Source organism: Coenobita brevimanus, chromosome 70, assembly GCF_032717465.1.
Source record: "Coenobita brevimanus isolate Jiangsu-jjx chromosome 70, ASM3271746v2, whole genome shotgun sequence".
NCBI lineage: Eukaryota > Metazoa > Arthropoda > Malacostraca > Decapoda > Coenobitidae > Coenobita > Coenobita brevimanus.
The window spans coordinates 4,569,140-4,595,657 of NC_137023.1; the positions used below are offsets into that span (position 1 = coordinate 4,569,140).

The following is a 26,518-nucleotide window of genomic DNA, read 5'->3' on the forward strand; positions in this document are numbered from 1 at the left end:
GAGCATTAAGAAAATACACCAACAATAGCCGAATCGAGACCCCTACAGTTAGACACAATAGCATAGATCAGATTTTCACAACTTCTTTTATATCGTCTGTCGAACCAATTCCGACCCAGTTTATTCTAGACCAGAACCCAGGGGCATCGTGGTCAGATAAAAAATGCCATGAAAATCCCAGGGAAACGAGATGGCACTTACCAAGAGGCTCTGATTCAAAAGCCGGACTTCATAATACTTCATATAACCAAGGGTGTCTTTTTCTCTGTATTCTTGCTGTTTTCACATGATTACCACCTTCTCAGGGGAGACATCTGGATATGGAAGTGTTAGAACATAACTTTCATTAATCCTTTCATTAAGAGAGTCCGTTCTTGAGCCGAACAAAATCGGTTTGAGGAAGAAAGAATAAAATATTATCATGCCATCGTGACTGAGGAATTTAAGGAGAGGGGAACGATCACACCTAGACACCAATGACACGTGCAACTTATGTCCCATTATCTGCGTCTACCGGGAATAGCATAGAAACTTGTAGTTGTACCTGCGCAGAGAAATACTGCAGGAGGAATGTGCAGCCAGGAGAGGCACATCATACATAGCAGCAGAGGAGGTTCTATCACCCTGCAAGACAACTACAGTAACAAGGAAGATCGACGGTGCTCGTCGGTAATACCGAAAGCAGTACTCTTGTGGGCAAAGAAGATTCTCTAGCACCTATTTATTAGAAGTTTATTGGCTTATTGAATCTTAGTATTCTCATGTGTTACTGAAATCATTCTCATATCGACATACTTTGCTTCAATAATATACGGAAGGCTGTTGACGATCACTTTATTCAAACAAAATTCATAGAGAAGTGTAAAAGACTCCATAGCTGACGAGAATGTTTTTAGGATATAAGGTGCCGTAGGAAGTGTGAACCTTGTATCTGTCGTTCCAGAGGACTTGAAGACGACAACGAGATTCATCGAAGCCATTCACTGGATATCATTGTGTCGGGGCGGTGTCCCTCCAAATTCTGTACAACACTCCAGCAGTGTTACGACCACGGATATGGAGACCACTGATATGCTGACACCATTAAGAACTCCCTCCACTCACCGACCCTTACGTCCACATTCTCTGCATGTGGTGGGGCCATGTGAAGGGATGAAAGGAGAAGTAGGGACAGCGGAAGTAATACAAGCTGTGACTACAGATCAGCGATGGAGACTATTAAGGCAAGCATATCATATAATTCGCGGCAGCCAAGGTGTCGGTTTATATGTAACGGTTTATATCCGAAGGATGGTTTAGGTTTATTTGTCATATAATGCCACTCAGGGCCAAGTGACACTGGTCTCCCTTTCCTTGAATATCGGGATGTAATAGCCAAGTCCCAGGCCCCTGCACACCTGATGAGGCAACAAAGGAGTAGCCGATGACAATGATGAACTACTTTGTCCGCAAAACTTAAGGATTCTGTGACATCTTGGTCTGTGTTTTTTATTTTTTTTTTAAAGAGACAATGAATGGAGGAAGGAAAAACAAAGGAAATAAAAAAAACAAGTCCATGTGCCTAAATGCATCCTCCATTCATAAAATATTTATAACAGCTGGATTCAAATAAAAGTGGATTAAATGTTTGTGGGAAGCAACTTCCAGGAAGTGAATGCCAGAGAGTAGTAGTTCTGGGGATAAATGAATTTTGATAAGCAGAGGTTCTGCATTACGGGGGAAAGAGTGTAAGTTCATGGGCGCTCCCAGCTGCCCGAATAATTCGGGAGAAAATGTGAAGGGGAGGCACAATTGAAGCCAGTTCGTCAGAGCACTTACGGTTAAAATATCGGTAAAATAATGCTAAAGAAGCAACATCTCTACGTACTGGTAATGGAGGAAGGTCCTGCGTAATGGCAGGATTATTGAATAATCTGATGGCTTAATTTTGAATTTTGTCCAACTGCCTCAGTGCAACCGCTCCACATCCACACCACAGAGGCGAACAGTATTCGATCTGTGAACACACGTGACATTATTTTGTATACTGTGACCAACTGCTCGTCGGTGAAGAATTCACGAACTCTTGAGGGGGTCGGTTCCCTCCAAGAAATGAAAACGATGAGAAATAGAGGAGAGATTTGAATGAAACTTCCCAAGTGAGTTCATCCAATTATTTTGAAGGTCTTACACAATACTGTATACAAGTTTCCAGCCATGATTTTTAGGGGAGTAACGCCCCTATCCAAAGTTAAAATTCTAAAAAATATTGAAGGGAAGTGAGATACAACTTCGATATCTTACTACATGTTATACAAGAGGCTTACATCCCTCATGTGATGTTTGGAGAGCGCAACCCCCTGATACTTCATGGAGAGGGTCAGCCCGCCTCCCAAAAATAAAAACAATCAGAAATAAGGTAAAATGAACGCATGAATTTAAAGAAAATCGCCACACATATCGCGGGATTGGTTACGCAGTTTCCATGTTTTCTCTGAATGTGCGGGAAGAAACTGCACATTTGACTTACTTTACTGAAAGTGGTTCGATGCTAAAAGGTTTGCAATAGCATATGAGAGAGAGAGAGAGAGAGAGAGAGAGAGAGAGAGAGAGAGAGAGAGAGAGAGAGACAGACAGACAGACAGGCGGAGGGAAGATAGAGAGTGGGGGGGGGGAGAGTGAATTTATAAGAAGAACTGTGTAGCACATTACATTACCAGGGTGCATCTCAACATATATCAACCATTTCATTACGGTGATGTATTTGCCCTACAAACTTCTTTTATCCTTCAGATGATCTGATCAAGCATCCCTGAGACTCTCTGAAGTTAAAGAGGTTGAATAACAACTGTCATTAACCCTCTCACTACATGATATTTCTCAGATGCTGCACAAAATCGTCCTAAGGCAACTTAATTTTAGTGAAATATAAGTCATCGTGTCATTAGCAGTTGTTATTGTTGTTGTTGTTGTTGTGGCTTCAAGTTCATCTGGGCGTGATTTTAATGAACTGCATGATGATGTTGCCTTCCTCCTGCAGTCCATCATTTTCCGTTCGGGGATAGGGCGGGAGGTCAGGGATGTTTGTCTAACCGAGCAGCTTTGCCACCACGTAAAGGCGCCATTCTCCAGCACAGATGAAGTGGATAAAATAATTATTAAACAAGATATGCGAAGGAATAGTGGAAACTTGTTTGTCGCAGGTTGTGTCGGGGTAGTGGCTGCCATTTGGATACAAGAAGGCAAGAAAGCGTTCCAGGACCCGTGGGAAATAAATGTCAAGTGAGGAGCTAACCCCTTTTACTGCAATGTTGTCTTTGCCAATTTAACACCTTTATTCCGGTGACGCCTTTCAATGGTTTACTCTTTCTTCTTCTAGACGATTATATTCAGCATTAGCAACACCAACTTTTGAAGTGATGGGGTTATAAACTGTCTTAATTAATCGTTTCACTGCTTTATTTCTTTCCTTAAGCTGAATAGAACAACCTGAAGGCAGCAAGATTATAATGGAAAACACATCACCGTAATCAAGGAACTATTTTTTTTTTCCTTTGGATCTGATCTTAAATGTCAGGACCAACTTGCCTAGCCCCGGGCTCCTACGCTCCTCCTGGGGCAACGTAGGATTGGATGATGGATGGATGGAGGATATAATTAGTTTTCTCTTTCTATCTCCCTATATTTCTGTTCAGCTCATGGGAAACATCTCGTAGAGTTTGTATCTATCATCTAATCCTTTATCATCCAGTATGAATCATAGGGGCCCAGGGCTAAGCTACTCAGTCCAGAGAGTTAAGGTGAGGGTGACCATTCCCCCTCCCCCCCACCGACAATAAAACTCAACCTTCGCAGACTTAAACCTTTATTGGCCACGTCCAGTTTGACCGTCTTAACTCACTTGACTACCAGGCATCTCATAGATCATCTGCATAGAATACTGACGCATCTAAGTCTCTCTTCAGCCACACACTAAGCAATGGGTAAAATAAGTCCCTCGGTAGCTCGGAAAGGATCTCCCTAGATGAATAAAATTGTCTGCTGGCAGTAACAATAGAGTCTAAGAAACCTCACCTTACTGAAGATGCCACTCAAACTATCAAGAAGTTATTTAGCCATTCTATTTAAATCTAAAACTGAAGGCATTAAGTAAGGATGAAATAAACCCTACAGTTTGACAAGTCTCCGCTAAAGCTGAATACAATCGACTGGAGATGACACGGATATGGTAAAAAAATAAATCAATTAATTAAAAAAAAAACACGTGCTCGTTGTAAAGTGATTAACATTTATAACGAGTTTATTCTTACCAGACAAAGATGCCTGACTCCTGTCAGTCCACTCAGTGCCCAATGGTAATCAGATTGGGGGATCAGTTTGACTAGTGACCAAGGAGAATCATCCCTATGACATAGCTATTATTGAATTTTATGCAGTCGCTGTTAACGAAAGTATGGTAGTGGCCCAGTTCCATCAGGTAAAACAAACGGACTATAGTGGTGAGGGAGGTACTGAAGACACTCCTTGGCGCAGTGAAAGGCAGCTGGAGTGCACAACGTGAAAAACAGTAGTGATCGATCCTCTCGTTGGCATAGGATAATACGTACTGACTCTTTTATGGCCGTACCTATTCATCATGTAGTGTTAAACTACTTGAATCGTTGTATAAAGTCCAATCTATTCAACCTGGTGACCTCGTCTTCACTTCAGTAGCCCTACAGACAGTTTTATTCACTGAAGTATTCAGCGGATTGACGATGGAGGTCTGTCTATCTGTTGCCTGCACAACATTCTGTGCGGAATGGCCTCGACAAAAGGATCTGCAGAAATTGCTCTCTCCACATAGCCTATACTAATCGCCAAATCTCCCTTCCCAGACTACTCTCGCTTGTTTACTTTCCTTCTTATTTATAACTGTTTTGAAAGCTGAGAAAAGATTTATTACGACTGTAATCATATGACTATCCCTTTTTGATAATGTAGAGGTGAGATTGATAGCTTTATTTCCATTTCTCCTCAATTCACCCCTCCCCACAAAAGTCTTTCTTTGCCACTCAGCACTCATGTGCCTCTTCCTTTACATCCTGTCAGCTGGAAGGCAGCTTAGAGTGATGGACGGGGAGAGCTTCTTTTCCCTCCCTTTCTTCATAAATGCAATTTAGTTTATTTGCATAACTAGTTTCCCCCAACTAAACCTCGTTAGGGGATAAGAGTACCCCTGTTACCCGTATATCTAAAGTACGTATATTCAGACGACGACAACAGCGTCAGCGGAATGAGCTCACCTGGTTGGCAGCAGAGTGGTAGGAAGACTGAACCAGACGCACAACAAAGCTGGCCAACCCAACACACTGGCTTCACTGGGAAATGACACAAACACATTCGGGAATGGCAAGTCGGATATAATAGCCAGCATGGTGATTCACATTACAGGGGTGGCTGAGATATGATAGGAGGGAGAGGGGGCTGGGGAGATAGGAGGCCGCGGACTGAGGAAATGATAGATGAGGCTGGAGAAACAAGAGGCTCAGAGGTTGAGGTTAAAATGGGACTTTGCAGACCAATCAATCAATCAATCATTTCCTGTGGCACCCCACGGGATGCATAGGGCCTCAATGAACTCTCTCCACCAATATTTGTCTCTTTCCATCTCCTTCAGGTCCCACCAACACTCCTCTCCTGCTTCTTTTTTCATTGTCCTCAACCAGGTTTCCCTCGGCCTACCTCTAACTCTTCTTCCGCTGGCAGTCCACTCTGGCACATCCTGGATTAAACTACCTTCTTTTCTGTATATGTGTCCCAGCCACTTCCAGCGAGACAGTCTCAAATATTCATTAACTGGTTCCACTCTCGTAATATCCCTTACTCTTGCATTTGTAACTCTGTCTTGCCACTTTATCCCAAGAATCCTTCTCAGTATTTTATTCTCAAATCCTAATACTTTCTGATCTGTTGCAATTGTACTGTACCATGACTAATGCCCGTAAATTAAAATTGGTCTAACCATGGACTTGTAAATTTTGACTTTAGTATGTACCGAAAGCATATTATTATTCCAAACAGATTTCAACATTCCAACAGCTCGCCAAGCCTGTCTAATCCTCTCCTCAATTTCATTGTTTAATGATCCATTAGATGATACAATCGTTCCCAGATATTTAAAGTTTTCTATATTCTTCACCACATTATTCCCAATTACACAATCGATTTGGTTCTCCACGTTCATATTAATAATTTCAGTCTTTCCACAATTTATTACCAATCCCACTTTTTCTCCTTCCTCCACTTGACAATCAAGCACCCTCTGCATCTCGTAAATACTTCCGCAAATCAGTACAATATCATCAGCATAGTCCAAATCCATCAGCTTCTCATTTTCTTTCCAGTTAATTCCTGCACCTGTTCTCCTTACAACCTTTTTCATAACATAATCCATAATCAAAACAAACAACAATGGTGAAAGAACTCCTTGAATCACTCCTGACCTAACGTGAAATGGATCACTCAAAGAACCACCCACCATTACCTTACAAAAAGTACCTTCATGCAGACTTCTAATAATATTTACAAACTTTTCTGGTATACCATGGAATCTCATAATTTTCAACACAGCTCCACGTGAAACACTATCACACGCCTTTTCAAAATCCACAAAACACATACTAAGTGGCATTTTCATCTCATTAGCTTGTTGCATTAGATGCCTTACAATAAAAATCTGACCATTACAACCTCGACCCTTTCTAAATCCCGCTTGTTCTTCTCTTAAAATTTTATCAATTACTGGCTCTATTCTGTTCAACAAGATTTTGGAAAAGACTTTTGCAACTACAGGTGTCAAAGTTACCCCCCTTCAATTGCCACATACACTTAAATCTCCCTTTTTTGGTATTTTTATAATCACTCCATTTTTCCACTCTTCTGGAATTCCACCATTCTCCCAAGCCACATTAAAAAGTTTCAAAAGCACATTCATCAACTCGTCATTTTCCACCTTAAGCATTTTAGGGAATATTCCATCCTCTCCTGGGGCCGTAAAATTCTTTAACTCCTTTATAGATTTTGCTACCTCTTCCAAAGTTATATCCCCTGTTTCTATCTGCAAATCTCTCTCGGCTGGCAAAATGTCCTTTTCAGCTGGGATTGGTCTATTTAGAACAGATTCAAAGTGCTCTTTCCACCTTCCTTTTATATCCAAATCTTTAGTCATCAAGTTACCATTTCTATCTCGTACAGGTATTTCCTTCCTTCTCCTTTCAGTCCCAGTTAACTCCTTTATGGCCTGATACGCTGCTCTTGTGCTCTGACCGTCATTTTTACTTAATTTAATTTCTGTCTCTGTCGCCTTTTCATCATATAGTGTCCTCTTATCCCGTCTAACGAGTCTTTTTACTTCAGAATGTAAACTCCAATACTTTGCTTTAAGTACTTCAACTACCTGGCCATCAACATGTTGTTCTTCACTTCTTAACTTCGCCTCTTTCCTTTTCTGAATTGCATTCCATGTTTCATCTGACATCCACTTTTTCCTTCACGCTTTTCCCTTTTTCTTAATAGTAACCTTAGCACTCTCATGCAAAACCTCTTTTACCTCTCTCCACATTTGATTAATATCATTGTCTTCAGATTCCATCAGACCTGTTCCTACATTCCCACCGAAACTTTTCCTTCGTGCTCTCATCACTTCTCAGCTCATCCAGATCATAATTATTACCTCCTGTACAATTACCATTAACGTTTCTCTTAAGTTTTATTTTAATCTTTGACACAACAAGTTGATGATCACTACCTATATCTGCCCCCCTCCTTACGCAAACATCTTGCAAATAACTCCTATGTCTTCTGCTAATTGCAATGTGGTCAATCTGGTTACAATATTTACCACATAGTGAAATCCAAGTAGTCTTATGTATTTTTCTATGCTCAAAGATAGTTCCACCAATTATAAGGTCATTTGCCAAACAAAAGCTTGCAAGTCGCACCCCATTTTCGTTCCTTATACCAACACCCTCCTTACACATACAATCTTCAAAGCCATCCCTACTACTGCCAACAATCGCATTAAAATCACCAATGCAAATTAGCACATCATGTCTTGCCACTCTATTCACTACATCCTGCAGCTTCTCATAAGTCATCCTTCATTTCATCAGCAGCCTCATTTGTCGGAGGGTACCCTACAACCATACCGATATTACCATGGTCAGATTTTAAACGAGCATAAAGCAAGCGAGCCAACGGCCATACCACGTTGAGTACACCGCTTCCCGTCCGATCAGCGAAGTTAAGCAACGTTGGGTCTGGTAGTACTTGGATGGGTGACCGCCTGGGAACACCAGATGCTGTTGGCATAACGTTCTCCCTACGTGTCAAGTGGGGTTGGTGGAGGATCAGTGCCCCTCCCTGTAAAACAATTAACTCTAAGCCCTTGGCCACCCCGTTTGGGATACATGGCGTCTGGTAATGAATGAATGAAATGAAATAAAGCAAGCGCTCATTAATTGGTTCAAACTCACATACTGCCTTACAAGCATCTCTACTCAGCAGTAAGCCTACTCCTTGGTAATGATTTCCATCACTCCTACCAGAAACCAACATAGTAATACTATCTTCCAAATTCATTTTATCAACTCCAAGCAACCTCGTTTCTGTAAGAGCACAAATATCCATCTTGTATTCTTTGAACACTGAAATAAGCTCTTCCATTTTACCAGCCTGATTGAGAGTTCGAACATTCCAGTTTCCTGTTCTTAAGGTTCTTTTTGGATGTATAAACTTATTTTTACGCCGTGGGATTCTTAGCACCCCCTGCCCACTTAAGGGCTGCACGGAACTGAGGACCATTGCTTCGTCACCAGAGTTCATCAAGATTTCTTAGGGAAAAAAAAAAAAAAAAAAAAAAAAAAAAAAACCTGGAGCCAATGCCAGTGACTCGCAGAAGGCTGGAAAATTAATCTACTCGACAAATTTCAACGTTTTATCTAGTTCAGAAAATTATGAGAATGGGTGACTTGGGTTAAACTGAAGGTACTGATTACAAATATGTTTTTACTTTGTCTCCATCACGCATATGTTTTCTGAAACTTAGCCTTGACATTTTTCTTCCATTGGTCACAAATCAATATGCTCCTATCATCTGGTTATGCCGGGATTTTTTTTAAACTGTAATATTAGATGGGATGTAAAGTATTACGTAGAATCAATATCAAGTGTATTATTGCACTAATTCATGTAAGATTCTTTGTGAATACAGGTTCTCATAGTACTTTTTTGGATGATTTCTTTTTGTGCTCTACATCGATTTCCTGTGTCAGCGTCCAACAATAGTCCGCCATCATACCAGCTCCAGTTCTACCTTGGTATCTTTGTTCCATTATTGCAATATCCCGGTGAAAACGTTCACACTGTTCGGTACTAACATCACCCAAGATTGTTAAAGAAAAAAAAAAAAAAAAAAAAAAACGTGAGCGAAGAGAATGGATTTTAAGAGACCTGTGGCATTCAAGTTCACGGTACGCAACCAGAAGCCCTTCAACGATTTTCACGTAATCTTCACTGCAATGGCTACTCAGAAAACCAGCACAAATTTTCTTAAGAGACCTCCAAGCCCTAAGCTCGTCTGCCTAGGGTTGCATCAAACTGATTGTCTTTCCTTAGGCTATGAATTTCTGGGCCAACGAAAATGCCTTCCTTCAATTTCGCGTCGCCAGTCTTAGGGAAGATTTTCTTCAGGTGTGCGAAGCCTGCACCGGTCTTATCCAGAGCTTTGATGAAGTTTTTCATCAAACTTAACGATGTGAAGAGGCGGAAGTATGATATCTTCCGCTTGGACAAGTGGCTCGTTCTGTACGTTGTGTACACCGGCTCTGTAGGAAATTCGGGGAGGTTGTGATGTGTTTCTGTACATCACGGCTGTCCCTTAAACACAGGAAGCAACAGCATTTCGTGAAACCTCCATGTAGTCCATGCCACATGGCTGCCACTTTCAAATCGTGCAAATTTTCCATCGAAATTCGTCGTACTTGGTCAAAACCAGGAGTTTTTTTCATCGATTCGTACGTTTCCTTCATTTCAGGAGTATTTTGGGAAACATGTTCCCACTGTGGAGAACAGCCTTCAGACCTGATTTGCTGGAGTCAGTAAAAAGTCACCATTCGTCAAGATCATAAATCCTTCCAGAGGCTTCGAACAGACCTGCGATATTGCTACAGTAGCATACTTCTCCGTCTGATGTGAAAAAAAGTTCCAGTTTTTTTTTTTTTTTTTTTGCTTCATAAAACTTATCACCTTTGTGTCTGAATGCAACAAGTTGCATTCTTGCAATCTCGAAGCGAGAAGTTCTGACTGTTGTTTTGATAAATTTATGTCACGTACAAGATCGTTAAGGTCGACTTGGGTGACTAGATGAGGTACTTTGCCAGACGGCAGACATTCGAAGACAGACTCAAGGGCAGCTGCTCCAGATGCCTCTCCATCTTCATCTGAAGTCTGGATTACTCATTTATTTGTTGATGGCCTTGGACTGGGAAGGTCCTCCATGTGATCAGCCGGTCTTACTGCCGACAGTATATTTAAATAAACAAAGCTGTGTCTCACAGCTTTTGTCATGCAAAAGTAGCAATCTGTTGTGTGGTCACTAGGTTCCATCCATACCATGGGAACTGCGAAATGCATCCCTGTTTTCCTTCCTGTTAGTCATTCCCGAAGAGAGTTGGAACAAGTCACGCAGCAGATATGGGGCGCCCATCGTTTGTCTTGGTCGCCAGTCTTAACGCCAAAATAATGTAGATAAGCTGTCTTTACAAGGGACGTGATCATCCGTTTCTGCTTCTTTGGAGTGAAACTTCCACATATATAACAGAAAGCATTAGGATCATTCACACAAACGCGAGTTACTGTCAACCCATAAATCTGAACTAAGAGTTATATTAAGCATATTGAATTTACGAAGACATACTTTAAATAGTGGATGTAGACAACTGGGAGTGTATAAGTTGGATATCATACACTGCAAATATAAATAAAAAAAGGCGTATATAGACATGAATTAAGTGGTGAACAGAAGGACCACTGCACTATAGGGATGCGTGTGGGTAGTGAGTTCAGAACTACTGTACGTACTAGAGCAAAGTGAACATCATCTTTGAAATCATCGCCACATTATTGCTTTGGGATACCCATTTTTGTCTCAGACCTGAAATTCATGTTGAGTAGTTAAGGCGGAGAGCTGGGACAATAATGGGGAATGGAAGGCCGAGGAGATAATGTGGAGGGTAGGGATATGGAAATACTGAACAGAGACTGGGTAAATAAAGGGCTGGGTAGGGATGCAACGTAGGTAGCTGGGAAGAAAGTGAGGCAGGCTGGAGATATAATGGTTGGAGGGGGGAATAATGGAGGTGATGAAGGCTGTGGAAATAATGAGGGCTATGGAAATAATGGTGGTTGTGGAAATAATGGAAGACTGTGGAAATAAAGAATGGCCTTGAAAATAATGGAGGCTATGGAAGTAATGGACGACTTTGAAAATAATGGGGGGGTGTAAAAAATAATGGGGACTTTGAAAAGAATGGACGGCTGTGGCAATAATGGGGTCTATGGGAATAATCGATGGCTGTGGAAAAAATGGAGGGACTTTGGAAATAATGGATGGCTGTGGAAATAATGGATGCTTGGGAAAATAATGAGGCAATGGAAATAACTTCCGGCCTTGAAAATAATGGGGGCAGAAGGCGTTTGGAGAATTTCAAGGAAGAAGCAGAGAGAGAATCGGCAGACAGGTAGGCAGGGATTATAGAGCACTGGTAAACACACACACACACACACACACACACACACACACACACACACACACACACACACACACACACACACACACACACACACAATGCAATTACGGGAGTAACACAGTAAAACACACGTACACATACGTACCGATACACACAGCCGTATACACAGAGTTCAACGTACGAGTTAAGCCGAACAGTTAAAAGCAAGCAAACAAATAAACAAACAAAACAAACGCATGCGCACTAAGAAGTAAAGTCTCTGTCTCTGTTTCTGTCTGTCTGTCTGTCTGTCTCTCTCTCTGTCTGTCTGTCTGTCTGTCTGTCTCTCTCTCTCTCTCTCTCTCTCTCTCTCTCTCTCTCACACACACACACACACACACACACACACACACACACACACACACACACACACACACAGCCAATGGTAATCCAGGTTCACATTTTCCGCAGCTAAGAGGGAAGGGAGAAGGTCTGACTGAGAGAGAGAGAGAGAGAGAGAGAGAAGTAAGTGAAATAGAATACTGGGAGGCAGAGAGGAGGGCGAGAGCTGTAAAAGGGATTGAGAGAGGGAGGGAGGGAGGGAGGGGAAAAGAGGAGCATAATTGAAATCAAGAGAGAAGAAAAGAAGATGAAAGAAGAGTTTTTTGTTGTTGTTGTTTACAGATTTCCTGCACCTATAGTGCAGGCCGGGCCACACTTTAGCCCGGTCAGTGGGGTATGGGCTGATTAAAAAATAATAAAGGGGAAGACAGGGCCTGGGGATTGCCCAGCACACACGTCCTGTCTCCTGGCTGGCTTTGTGGTGTGTGTGAAAGAAGAGTAATGAGCTAAGTCACAAATAGTGAAGAGAAAGAGGTGAGCAGTAGAAAAAGAAAGGAACTACTATGAAAGAAGAAAACTAAAGAGAAGTGAGGATGAAGAAACTATAGTAGAGAGAAAGAGAGAGACAGAGACAGAGAGAGAGAGTTGCAACAGGGACATGGAAAATGGAAAAAGAGTCGGAGGGAAAAAGATACCTGAAGTAATAATATTAAAGTGGGGATGAGAGGATGAAAATAAAAGTAGAAGCAATAAAGGGAGAAGGAGAAGAGGGTAAGAACTGTAAGAAGAATAGACTGAAGGAAGGAGGAGGAAAATGTGTGAAATATAAATAATACAGAAAGTAATAAAGAAGGGAACGAGCTTTAACCGAACAAGGAGGAGTAAGAAAGAGAAAAAGAGAAAGAAGAAAATACAACAGTAATAATAAAGTATGAAGAGAAGTGGAAATTAACTGATTTAGAAGGAATAAAGAAAGTGGAGATCCGATGGTTGTTGAAGGGTGAAGAAAAAGGTGGAAGTAAGAGGAATGTAAACAGAGTAAGAATAATACAGCAAGAACGATAGACAATGAATGAACAAAAAGGGATACAGAAGGGAAGAGAGGAAAGATCTGTAATTGGGAGAAGAAATAGTAGGGAAGACGAGGAATATATATTTAGATAACGGGAAGGATTTTTAAGAGCGAGAAGGAAAGGGGAAGAGGAAGAACGTGTATATAGAAAGAGAAAAATATTTATAAAAGAAAGAAGAAAGGAGAGGGAAGAGGTGGAAGGTTTATGCAGAAAAAGAGAACGATCTGTTAAAGAGAGAAGAAAAAAGGAGAGCACCCGTCTAGCAGCAAACTCTCATCCCTTTTCTGTCCAGCTCTAATGCAAGAGTTAACCGTTACTCCAAGTCCTTCATTTATGCAACAGGTCGACTCTGGAACTGTCTCCCTCTGTCTGTATTTCCTGCTAGCTATGATCTCCAGTCTTTCAAACGCAGTGTGTCCAGCCATCTCGAAATGATCGGATCTTGACTTTGGCTCTCTCTTGTTTTTTGTTTTTTCTTGGAAGGAGCAGTTTGCGGGCTCCTGGCCTTTGGTTCCTTCTTCCTAGCATAAAATATCTATCTATCTGTCTATCAATATCTATAACTATTTATCTATCTAACAATACCTATATCTATTTATCTATCTATCAGTATCTATATGTTTATCTATCTATCTAGCTATATCTATCTATCTATCTATCTATCTGTCTGTCTGTCTCTCCCTCTCTCTCTCTCTCTCTCTTTATATATATATATATATATATATATATATATATATATATATATATATATATATATATATATATAGATATATATATATATATATATATATATATATATTTGACAAAAAGAAAGAGTGAAAAACAAGAGACAACAGACAGGAAGATGGGAGAGAGTTGTAAAATGCAGACCCGGAAGGAGAGAGAAGAAGAAGAAGAAAATAGAGGCGTGCCTGGAGTAAAAATAAGGAGAGGAGGAAGGGAGGAAAGTAAGTAAAGCAAATAAGAAAAATAAAAAATAAGTAAAAGATGTTAAAAAGAAGGATGTAAAAGGGGTACAGTAGTGAAGGAAAATAGCAAAGTAAATGAAATAGAAAGAGAAGAAATGAGAAAAAATAGTTCAAAGCATATAAACAAGGAGAAAGGAAGGAATGGGTGGTAAAAGAGACACAGGGTATGAATAAGACTTGGTAGGAAAATAGCAGGTTAAAGTGACACAGATAGGTTAAAAGGAAGAGGGATAATTAGCTGATTAAGAATTAGCTAGTAGTTAAACACAGGTATCGATTACTCTTTCTCTCCGTCTCTGTCTGTCTGTCTGTCTGTCTGTCTGTCTCTCTCTCTCTCTCTCTCTCTCTCTCTCTCTCTCTCATATTGGTGTTCCCCTTTCTGCATTGTTCCCTCCATCTGTCTGTATCTGTCCTCTGTCTACAGTTGTCTGATATACGAGGATATCCATGTTTCTCATTCATCCTCTATAATATATTCCACGTCTCTTCCTGCCTTCATCTCTCCCTTTTCCCGTGATTTTATATTCTGCTGTATATATAGATCCTTTCTCTGTTATAACATGATTTGCCGTATCTGCTCGTGTCTTCCCCAGCGCTTCATCATTTTCAGCGCTTATTCATCGGCTTAATTCAACTTCCCTCGGTCTTTCTTTTGTGCAGTGAATAAAGAAATTAGGTGCACACAGCGCAAAACAGTCTGACACCCCAGACGAAGGCTCTTACAAAAATCCTAAATTGTTCTGCCTAACGTTAATGCATCTGGCTTCATGCGGATGCCGTATGTATTGCTTGCTTTCCACTTCCTACTCAGTACTATTATCAAATACACATTCAGTGAAAATATTTGATCAGCTCCGAATATCACGCTTCGTCTTTATCATTTAGAATATCAACTGACCCCTAGTAAGTAATGCTACTATACCTTAGTCCCATTTTTCTTGCGTCTGTGCACAGCAAATTTAGCCTTCGTCCCTTCCTGTTCACTGTTGGTATAAAAGGCTGTGTCATCTCTTTTCATTCCCTTTTCATGAACTTTTAAATATCAGTCTGGTGAGTCTACATCAGCCGACACTGATGACTCTGTTTAACCACAGATCTGTATCATCCCGGGCTCTAAGCACAACAAATTTGCCGGGATTGCTTCGTACTCATCACAAATGTTAGACAAATAAGTGGATCTCTTTGATGTAATTCATGAAGTGAATGGATCCAAACCACATATACTTACAAACATCAGACAACACCACAACTCATGGCTACGTGGCAAGTGCAACACATCCACAAACACTCCTTTTGTCACTCCAGACACAGTTCTCTTCACCGTCTCCAACAACCCCCCTACTCACAACCACTGCCACCTTAACTAAGCCCCTGCACACTAACACTGCACCTACAACACAGACTCACCCTGGACGTACACCGTCTCGAACACGCAGCATAAACATACTATAAATAAACGTCGTTGGCTTCTTCAATGAAACACCACAATTTAAAACCTTCTTCACAATTACAGCAAACAAACTCCATTCCCACACAAAACAAAGCTCACAGGCAGAAACAAAACTTCACACATGAGTTATTACTCACACATTCGTAGACAGAACTGATGCCCATGGAGGAGACCTCAACAGTTGCACTCTCTTGTCCTTCCTTTAATAAGACACACAACAGACAGCACAGTCATGCTTCAGGAATGACACCAGATTCGAAATACAATCAGTCAATGTTAAATCTGGACACACCCATACCCACATACCCACCCACACACACCCACACCCACACACACACACACACACACACACACACACACACACACACACACACACACACACACACACAGTTTAATAATATTTTGGATTCTTTCTCCTTTTACATCCACAGTCTCTCTCTCTCTCTCTCTCTCTCTCTCTCTCTCTCACTCTCTCTCTCTCTCTCTCTCTCTCTCTCTCTCTCCAGAAGATGAACAGAGGTGGGAAAAACAAATTAAATAAACAAATATTCTCTGCACCAGATTACAGGTGTCTTTCATTTATAGGCGTCTTTCATTTATAAAGAAAAAGTTTAGGGGGAAACTACTCTAAGAAACCGAGTTCCAAATAGATGCAGTTCGAGGAAGTAAAGAATTCTGATAGGCAGATGTTCTACAGTATGGCAGTGTGACATTCCAGTCGTAAGCGCTACCGGCTGCCCGTGTAGCACGCGAGAAGGCTTGGAGAGATGGCACAATGGATGTAACTTCGTTTGAGCATTTGCCATAATCTATCTATCAATCTAGCTATATACCTAGGCTGCTTCCCCCAAGGAAAGGGTGGTAGCCGAGACAGGACGACACACTCCCCATTTACTCATCCATTCAAACACATTCATTCGCATCTTAGCCCCAAAGGGGAGAACGGACAGATCCTCACCGCACCACACCGCACAAGGGTCAACTGCGCAATGCAATCAGTGACATCCGCAGCAGGGCCCGACATCAGAACTGGTTTACCCCTGCCACATCATAACAGACCCATCCCCTTACCCGCACCTGACTTGACTAGCTGATCATAATAGTATCTGTAATATATTACATGGGAGACAACATTCCTTTTAACTTGTAAGGGAGGTAGCTCATTCGTAATTGGGGGGTTATTAATAATTCTTACAGCTTTGTTTTATTCTTTGTCCAATGGTTTTAGTGCAACCTCTCCATAGTCACTTAACAAGAGAGAGCAATATTCCAGATGAGAGAGCACACGACCCCTGTAATTAATATTTAACTGCTCGTCAGTGAAGTTACGGATTCTGTACAATTATTCAAGTTTCTCTGAAGTAGTTTTAGCAAGTGATCTAACATGAGATGTCCAGTTGAGGGTACTGTTAAGTGAAACACCGAGAATTTCAATACTTTTAGTGATAAGAATATTAGTAGTATTCAAGGTAATATGGAAATCAGGCAATATATGTCTGTTAGTTAACTGTAAAAATTTTGCTTCCCTAGCATTAGATGAGACAATGCTATTTTATCCCCGTTCAGTGGTCTTAGATAAATTTTGATTTATGGAGTTTTGCTGTACTTAGTTGCGAGTTAAAGATCTTAAACTGTAAATACGTGTTTAAGTGCGAAGGAACTGTGAAGTGTTGAGTCATCTGGGGATGAGTGAATAGGCTTATGGGTGATGGATAGGAGTTCAGTAATACGAATTATAAATAGTGTTGGAGCCAGGACTCATCATTGTGGCACGCCGATATAATCAAGTGGAAATTGGAATATACGAGTACAACATCTACTTTTATTTTTTTCTGTCATTCGCAGAGACATGAAGAAATCAGTGGAAGATGATAGGCCATAGGAAGGGAGTTAGGACTGCAGGGAACGGTGCCACACTCTGTCAAAAGCTTAAGAAATATCAAGGGCTACTGCAGAGCTGTTCAAGTACTGGAGGCGTAGGGCCGGATTATGAAACCAAGATTGATTGAAGGGCCATACATCTATTTTACCTCCATTTTTTTTTCCTTTATCTAAACACTTATACGAGAACGAAACGAGAAACTCATATATAATTTGCCTTAACATTCTCTGTTTAGCACATGAATAAAAAGAAAAATGGAAAATGTTGTGTTTTGTCTGTTTATCTGTTTATTTGCTTTCTTCCGAGTCTGTCAAAGAGCCAATGAAAAACGACTCAAGGGAGGGGGATTTGGCCCGCCAGCAGCCAGTTGACTAGCCCTGAGCTACTACATGGGTTTCTCCATGTTGGTCAGTTGACTGATGGAAGGTACGTGTCAGAAGATTGAGAATATTATCCGAGGATCTCTCTCTCTCTCTCTAGTTCAATTCCAGTTTTCTCTTTTCTCTTTCCCTTCCACTTTTTCTGCTACTTCCTTTCAGTTTTTTATTTCTCTTCCCTTTTTCCAGGCACCTTGCGTCCGCCCTTCCTTTTTTCTTCTAGATCTCTTTCTTTCCACCACTTTTCTTCTTCCTTTCTTTCCCCTCTCCTTCCATTTCAGCAACTTGTTTTTTTTTTCTCTTCAGCTTCTCCCCTCTTCCTTCCTCTCAAGTTTTCTTTCGTTATTCCTTCCTTTACATCTAGCTGCTGTTTCCACCTTCTCTTTTTCAGCTTCTTTCTCCTCTCCCCCCCCCCATCCAATAATATCTTCTTATTCCTTTCCTTCCATTCTTCTTTCATAACCCTTTGTTTATGGCTTTTTCCCTCCCATTTTCCTTTCCAGCTTTCTCTTGCCCTCCCCCCTTCCCTTTATTTGGGTACGTTTTCTCCCTTCAGTGCTTCCTTGAATGTTGCTTTGCCTTTTCCCCCACCTCCCTGCATGCCTTCCTACACATACAACCTATAACTTTCCCCAGTCTCCTTGATTAAAACTCTGCCGACTTCCTTCCCTCCCACTCCCTCTGTTACTCATTCTCCTTATTTCATCCGTCCCTATCCTCCTCCTCGCTGCTTTCTCACTCTATCCACTCTTCCCCTCTGTATCCCACCCTGCTTTTTTACTGTTCTCCCACACTCCGTATTATTCATGCTCCCTTACTTCATCCATCTCTTCCTCTCTCCCTAATCTCTCTCCCTGCTTAGATACTCCTTCCTCACGCTTCCCAGTAAACTCATCCTCCACCTCATCTCTCCTGTTACTCTCCAGCTCATTTTTCTCTACAGCTTCCCTCTCTCCCTTCCTCTCCCTCTCCCTGGTACTTTTCCTGCCATCTTCCCCTTCTCCATCCTTCCTACTTAACACATGCCCTATTTCCCTCAGTCCCTCATCCCCTTATTTTTTCCCTGCTACTAAAACACTCTCTCTTCCTACGTGTTACCTGTCTCTCAGTTTTTCCTTCTCCTTACGATTTCCACATTCCTTGCTTCTTTTTCTCTCTTCTCTTCCATTCGCTGGGCCTTCATGATTTCTTATTTTATAATCCTTATCATTACCGTAATGAACTAGACATCAAAGTCATTATCTTCCTTGTAAGAAAGAGCTTCTGAAATACCATTAGAGATGTTGCTGTGTGCCTTCCCTTGTACTCCTTTGTATTCTCGTGCACTATTCTTCTCGGACTTGCATTGCTCCTTAAGCCATTCCTCCTTATCTTTACTCTCCCACTCTCCATACCTTTCTCCATCCTTGCATATTTACTACTCTTTCATTCTCACTAAGTCTTTATCTCCCTTACTGTCTTCCTCCATTCCAGTCTCCCTATCACAACACTCTCTCTCTCCCTCCCATATCTCCCTGCCACACAGCTTTCAGATTTGCTAAGCATTCCCTTTCTTTCTTTCAGTTCTTCCCGTTTCCCTTCCTCCCCTGTTCCCAGTTCTCTTACAATCTCTCCCCCCCTCTCCTTGCTTCCTCCCTCCTTCCTCTCTTCGTGCTCTCTCCTACTCTCTATCTTCCACATTTTACACTCTGGTTACTACTCTCCCTTCTCTCTCTCCCCCACCCTCTCCCTTCCATCCTTCCTTTTTCTTTATCACCCTCACGCTCTCCCTGATTCCTTTACTCTTTTTCCCCCTTACCTCCACCCTGACGACTCCCTTTCTCTGTCCTCCACCCTCTCTGTCTGGTTACTACTCACCTCTTTCCCCTGTCTCTCTTACTCCCTCCCTTCCCTCCACTCCCCTGCTTCATTATTTTTCTCTGTTCCTCCTCACTCTTCCTCCCATTCCCCCTCTCTGCCTGCCCTCACCCATGTTTTCTTCCCTGCTTCGTCTCTCATTAAGTATGGTAATCTCAGGCCACTGTATTAAATGGTAATCCTGTTTACCCGTGTGTGAGAGTTTTGTGTGTGTGTGTTTGGGGGGGTGGGGCATAGAGAACGAGAGAGAGAGAGAGAGAGAGAGAGAGAGAGAGAGAGAGAATTAAAGTGGGATAAATTAATACAGGAAGTTTTGCCCGTCATTGTTGGGGTTGTGATGGATGAGACAGGTAATGAGCCAGGTGTGTGGTGAGGCAGGTGTGGTGGTAAAGCAGGTGTGGGAAATGGCAGGTATGGTAGTAAGGCAGGTGTGGTAGGCAGATGTGTAGTGCGGCAGCTATATGATGCGGCAGGTGTGCGGTGAGCTAGGTGTATGGGGAGGTAGGTGTGGTGGTAAGGCAGGTGTGTAGTGCGGCAGGTATATGATGCGGCAGGTGTGTGGTGCAGCAGGTGTGTCATGAGACAAGTGTAGTGGTAAGGCAGGTTTGGCGGGGACAGGTGTGCGGTGCGGCAGGTGTGTGGTAAGGCAAGTGGTGCGGCAGGTGTGTGATGAGACAAGTGTAGTGGTAAGGCAGGTGTCGACGGAAGGGTGTGTGGTGTTGCAGATATCCTGTGAGTCAAGTGTCTGGTGGTGAGGCAGGAGTATGATGAGGAATGTGGTGATGAGGAAGGTGTGTAGTGAGGCAAGAGTGTAGTGAGACAAGTGTGTAGTGAGGCAGATGTGTAGTGAGGTAGTTGTGTTGTGAAGCAGGTGTGTAGTGAGGCAAGTGTGTGGTGAGGCAAATGTGTAGTAAGGCAGGTGTGTAATGAGGCAGTTGTGTTGTGAGGCAGGTGTAGTGAGGCAGTTGTGTTGTGATGCAGGTGTGTAGTGAGGCAGGTGTGTAGTGAGGCAGGTGTGTAGTGAGGCAGGTGTGTAGTGAGGCAGTTGTGTTGTGAGGCAGGTGTGTAGTGGGGCATGTGTGTAGTGAGGCAGGTGTGTAGTGAGACAGGTGTGTAGTGAGGCAGGTGTGTAGTGAGACAGGTGTGTAGTGAGGCAGCTGTGTTGCGAGGCAGCTGTGTAGTGAGGCAGTTGTGTAGTGAGGCAGGTGTGTAGTGAGGCAGGTTTGTTGTGAGGCAAGTGTGTAGTGAGGCAGTTGTGTTGTGAGACAGGTGTGTAGTGAGGCAGGTGTGTAGTGAGGCAGCTGTGTTGCGAGGCAAGTGTGTAGCGAGGCAAGTGTGTAGCGAGGCAGGTGTGTAGTGAGGCAGCTGTGTTGTGAGGCAAGTGTGTAGTGAGGCAAGTGTGTAGCGAGGCAGGTGTGTAGTGAGGCAGGTGTGTAGTGAGGCAGTTGTGTTGTGAGGCAGGTGTGTAGTGAGGCAGGCGTGTTGTGAGGCAAGTGTGTGGTGAGACAAGTGTGCAGTGAGACAGGTGTGTAGTGAGGCAGGTGCGTAGTGAGGCAGGTGCGTAGTGAGACAAGTGTGTAGTGAGGCAGGTGTGTAGTGAGGCAGGTGCGTAGTGAGACAAGTGTGTAGTGAGGCAGCTGTGTTGCGAGGCAGCTGTGTAGTGAGGCAAGTGTGTAGCGAGGCAGGTGTGTAGCGAGGCAGGTGTGTAGTGAGGCAGGTGTGTAGTGAGGCAGGTTTGTTGTGAGGCAAGTGTGTAGTGAGGCAGTTGTGTTATGAGACAGGTGTGTAGTGAGGCAGTTGTGTTGTGAGGCAGGTGTGTAGTGAGGCAGGTGTTGGTGGTGGTGAAAGAGGTAATTGGCGTGGCAAGTTTGGTGGTGAGACAGGTGTGCATGTTAGACAGGGGATGTTAGTGATATGAAGCTGAATACAATCGTCTTAACATAGCAAGGATGAAATAAAGCACATCATCGTAGTGAAATGGCTGATCACTCTCTCGCGCTGCGGACAAAAGTAGAAACTAATTGGTTTCTCATGATGCTGACTTGCGTTAACCTTTAAACTTCCATCACGTAGAGTGTTCTTTGGAGAGAGAGAGAGAGAGAGAAGCAGTAAGCTGGTGTGAGAAAAAAGCCATTAGCAGTGGAATGAAGGAAACACAAACAGGTATTGAACATCCATCTTCTGGGCTTAAGATCTTCCTTCCTTCTCGTCTTCACCAATCATTTCTACTTTGGGTAGTTATATTCTTTTCATCGTAGTGCCTTTACCTACCAGTTCATTTCTACTCATGGCTGGATAATATTCCCTTACTTGTAGCACCTGCTGTTTACATGTATATTTCAGCTTATTAAGCTTTCATAATATCTTCGTTGTTGCAATCTTCCTTAGCAGTTTATTTACACACACACACACACACACACACAATATATATATATATATATATATATATATATATATATATATATATATATATATATATATATATATATATATATATGGGGGGAGTATTTATAAAGCACTTTCTCCAGTGGCGTCCTCTTATTCTGAATATAATCGAGTGGTTGCGGTAACAAACGATTACAAATGAGGTTTCCTAGTCGAAGCCCTTGTAAATACTCCCCCCCCCCATAGGGCTATTGTGCCGTGAGGTGTATTGGTATGGGCAGCCCTCCTTTAAGAAACGTATTATATCTGGAAATGAGAGAAATATCCGGAGGCAAAGCTGAGTGAACAGGCTATGGAGGAGAGGCAGTGCGTACTGATGTATGAACGTTGCAACTAGGATTGTGTATGAAGATTTTGCTATTGCTAGTAATAATAATAATAATAATAATAACAATTAATGGTGATTATTATAGTAATAATATTGCAACTATAACTGTTGTTGCTGTTACTGGTATTAAATGATATGGAAAACTGGAATGAAGTGGGTTTGTGGGAGATGGCTAGTCATCAGTTATCTACAGTATACAAGAAGTAAAGCGACAACGATAAATGGAACATCAGCAAGCTGCTCGTGTTGATTTACTTATTTATCTGTTATGTTTTCGATCCGTGTGGCACTTGAGAGACAAAATGGAAGTGGGTAAGGTTGATTTTTCCCTGTTTCGCTAAGCAGCCTAATGATACCTTGCTAATCAAACCAGTAATATTCAAATTGATGGCAGGGTTCGGTGTCGCTTCACCAGTCCAGAATCCCAAAGATACAAAACCATTATGTACTGATCAAACTATGTCACTCATCTTTAGTTTATTTGTTTTTTGGGGGGCTCAGTGCAGTTAGCTGTCCAGCGTTAAGCAGACTAAAATTATTGGGTTTTAATACAAGAAGAATTACAAGCGTCTTTATCATACTTATGTTCTTGAACAGGATCTGAAGTCTTCGAACCCGGGGACGGTGTTTGTGTTTCATTCTTGATAGCAGTAGTTTTATTCATATTAGGAGAGTCCCCCAGCAGAGAAAGTTATTGAAAGCTAAATCTAACCACTCCAATTTGCAACATCTTTCTCATCTCCTCCAGTCATTGGACGCTTTATTATATCTTGTTCTTATTGTCTCCAGACTATTTTATTGAGCTATTGAAAGACTTTTAATAATAAAGGGATTAGTCAAGGCTATATCTAACCCCTCCAGTTCTAAAAGTCTTCCCTACACAGTTTAAATCGTCTGGAGATAGCAAGACTAGAAAGAGGCATCATGCTTTGCATATTAAGCTGACGAAAATCGTTTAAAAAAGAGTAACAGTTAAGCAAAATACATCTTGACAGTGCAGTGGCTGATCACTTTCTCACGTGGTGAAGAGGAAAATAAAAATTAGAAGTGATTTCTGGTGGTGCTGAGTTAAATTAACCTCTAAACTTCCATCACGTGCAGTATTTCTTCTTCTTCTTCTTCATCTTCTTCTGAGTAGTAATAGTAGTAGTAGTAGCAGTAGTAGTAGTAGTAATAGTAGTAGTAGTAGTAGTAGCCTAGTCGTAGTACCGCTAGTAGTAGAAGTAGTAGTAGTGGTGGTGGTGGTGGTGGTTCCGACCCCAGAATCATCTGTACGTTAACCTGGCGGACTGCAGGTTTAAAGTTTTCCAGCAGTTCACCATCCTTCTTTCGGGGGATAGGCAGGGAGTTTAGTGACGTTGGCACAACTGCGCAGCGGAGCCGACCGGTTATATCAGTGCCCCTACGGGAAGGCACCCCTCTCCAGCACCACTGATACAGCAATGTTACTCAGGTTAGATGTTTCTCGCACTGGAGAAGTTGGATATTGCCTTCATCACCTGGGTCAGTACTAGGGTGCTATACTAAGCTGGCTATAAGCATCCATTTGTAACAAGAAGAAAAATAACTGCTAAAGGTCTCGACTGTAGTGATAAATAAGTAATGATCTGCAATAGTCTAGCACACTGGAACATGTTTGTTATTTGTTTGTCTCGGGACATAAACGCATTAGCCTGTTCCCAGAGGCCTTACAGTCCTATATGTCAAACACCTTCACATGTTGATACTTTGGCAGTAATAACCACCATCTATATTCGATACATATTAGGGCTGTATCATTCAAGAGTGGTGTGATCGTGTTAGCAGGGGTATTTCATGACATATACGGTACCTGTTGGTAGGTCTTGCTGAAGATCAGTACAGTCTGTTTTCACAAAACTGAAATCGTTATACTCTTTCATATCCCATCTTTGAATGGAACTTGCGTCCTTTCAGACATCAGATACCACTTGACTACGGCTTATCTGTAAGCTTGATCACATACATAGTTTCGGTTCATAGTCATTTTAGACGTTTGCTGCTCCGAACTAGTGAAGCGAGACTGGAACCTTTCTAACCCACAAGACTATTATTGATTAATTTGTCAAGATCTCATTATATTCTGCCAGTGCTTCGAAACAATGGAAGGGGAAGACTGTTTGCAGCTTCACTTTGTTTACAGTCTGCTATCCAAATTGTCTCAAGTAATCCGGGGGGGGGGAGGGGGGGAACTAGACAGATGTCTCATAAGGATTTAACATAGCTTCGACCCCTCAGTAGGGGACAACTGATTGCAGCTGCACTTTATCTTATAATCTGCATTAGTATTCATCTCAGCTGATCCCAGAGGGAGGGGAATAGGAATGAGAAACGACTAAGCAGTACGGTATATATTTTTTTCAATCAGAGACTTGGCAAAAAATACCAATCCCTGTGCGTAACATCTTGAAAATAACCAGTCAGAGCCCAAGCAAAAACATCCCTGTCTGTGGAAAAATTTTGACTCTGCGGTAAATCCTGAAACATTTACCACCACATGCATCCCTGGAACTGCGTTAGTCACAGACCGTTTCGTGTTGGAATAAGTGTGTGCAGCGTAAACAACAGCACAAATTCGACACATCTGAGTTGTAAAGCAAGAGCATGAAGAACAGGCAGATTTAAGTGACACACAACTTCAAACGCCCCAGAAGCAGCAGCGGTGAGAGTTGGCAACCGCGCAGGGGTAGAGCAGAACTGATGCTGAGTGATTCTAAGAGAGAATGATAGTGCAGTGGAGGGAAAAAGTGGTAGGTGGTGATAGATGAACAATGTGGAGGAGTATACCAGTAAAGTGCGCTTTGTGAACGCGTGACGAGCGAGCGAGCGTTTGTACATACACCTAATAATTTCATCTTGGTGTAAACTTTCAGCATTTCTGGTGAGGTAGTTGAATAATAGCAGTAGAATTATTGAGCTAAAACATTTACTTTCTCACGTTTTCTCTCTCTCACGTTTTCTCTCTGGATGTGCACATAACGAGGTGCCATAGCATTTATCTCACCCCAGTGTTTAATTCTCCGTTCCCGACTTGCCGTGTCAATGAACTGCATCGGTAAACGTTTGGGTATTGATCGAATGATAAAACCCAGAAATAGGGTGATTACCCTTGCTGATTTCAACCTCTAAACACAGACAAAAACCTTCATGTAAAATTATGAGCATAATATCCGATATTTAGTTGTTAGAATTCATGCAATAAAGCATAGTTGCAACAGATCTTTTTAGATACGATTTCATAGTGGATCATGTCAGTTGAAGCCCTCGGTACATTCCCTTGGAAAGTTGGGATTCCAAGGGGTTTCTTTTGGTCACATTAGTAAATATATAGCTAAAAAATAAATTTATTGAGTGTATCTACCACCTACTTATAGAATATCCTCTCTAGCTCAGATAGAAAAGTTAACAGCCTCAGAAAACCATCGCAGTAGGTCAATGTCGTGTCGGCCAGGCCGGGTCGTATCGGGCCGCTCATTTCTCACCTGAGCATAAACATCGCTTAGCTCGCTGCGCCCGTTCGCTCGTAATAAAAGCGTGTGGTAGTGAGCTGGTGCGAAAAGTTGTAGATGAAGAATCAGATAGCTGGATTCGACAGTGGGAATATATGAGGGAGTGGTGTGTCCTGTGAAGAGATGATGTGAGTGAAGATGGACTGAAATATTAAGAGCGTTGTGACAGCAGGGATGGAGGAAGTAGTACAAGACGTACAGTATATCAAAGTGGAGAAAAAATAGGGGGGTATGTGAGGGGTAAGGGAAGCAATGGACGACCAATATGATGGAGCGACAAAATGGGGAAGCGTAAGAGACTGGTGTGCTATGCGACGAGAAGTTATTAGGCTACTGAATAGAGACAGAAATGCTGAGTGTGTGATAGTGTAGTAAGATGAAGCAGAGGTGGTAGAAGAACAACAAGATAATGGGATGAAATGAGGGGGCAAAAGAGAGAATGTGTGAGAAAGTAAATGAAGGGGTACGCGGCAGATGAAGAACAAGACCGAAGGATGCGACAAAGTAGAGTGTAGGAACAAA

General features: G+C 42.1%; 1 non-coding gene across 1 annotated transcript; it reads left to right on the forward strand.

Annotated features, from left to right (window-relative positions):
• Window positions 1–8,212: 8,212 nt before the first annotated feature.
• On the forward strand, window positions 8,213–8,330 carry LOC145406517 (5S ribosomal RNA). Its single transcript, XR_013898542.1, has one exon. It is a non-coding gene; the product is annotated as a 5S ribosomal RNA (ribosomal RNA).
• Window positions 8,331–26,518: the final 18,188 nt, after the last annotated feature.